Source organism: Penaeus vannamei, chromosome 16 (assembly GCF_042767895.1).
Source record: "Penaeus vannamei isolate JL-2024 chromosome 16, ASM4276789v1, whole genome shotgun sequence".
NCBI lineage: Eukaryota > Metazoa > Arthropoda > Malacostraca > Decapoda > Penaeidae > Penaeus > Penaeus vannamei.
Window position 1 is genome coordinate 19,433,015 of NC_091564.1, and position 557 is coordinate 19,433,571.

Sequence of the window (557 nt, forward strand, 5' to 3'; positions counted from 1 at the left end):
CACACCACTTACCGCACGCCAATTTCGCGACCGTTATTCCCACCAGCGTCGCCGGTTATGCATCATCATTCACGACGCACGCATTTTTAATCGGGTCATGTACGGCGGCGATTTATGCGAGGGAATCGAGAAATGGTCGCTGGAAGTCAGGTGGTTTTCATGGCCGCGGAATCGAATGAACCACGTGGTAATGTTATGTCTTTGCCGGCAGCCAATGGGCGTGCACGCCGGCTGCAGGCCCCGCCCCCCTCGGTCGGCGTCGACCAATAGGAGTTGCGCGACGGCCTCATCCCGTCTCGCGCGGGACAAGTCGCTCCTCGGGCTCCGCGGCACCAAAACGGAGGCGCTCGAATCCGCGAGTCCAGTTGCCAAGTCGGATGCGACGAGAGAGCTAGCATGGGAGACTTGTGAAGCCTGAAGTGGCAGCGGCCAGCGACGCAGCGGTAGTGCCAGCCAGTGAGTGTCTGTCGCGGCGACGACACAGGGACATGGACGGAGCGCAACTGTGACCTACGTGAAGCGAGGTGTTGAGTGGATGACACTCCACGGCGAGCTGG

At 60.9% G+C, this 557-nt stretch overlaps 1 protein-coding gene across 1 annotated transcript in view; it reads left to right on the plus strand.

Moving 5' to 3' along the window:
• Positions 1-300: 300 nt before the first annotated feature.
• The window catches only part of heca (hdc homolog, cell cycle regulator), a 120,162-nt gene continuing 119,905 nt past the window's right edge, over positions 301-557 (plus strand). Inside the window, exon 1 of the mRNA XM_070131619.1 lies at positions 301-557. This exon is cut by the window's right edge and continues 890 nt beyond it. The gene's annotated coding sequence lies outside the window, so the exon portion shown is untranslated.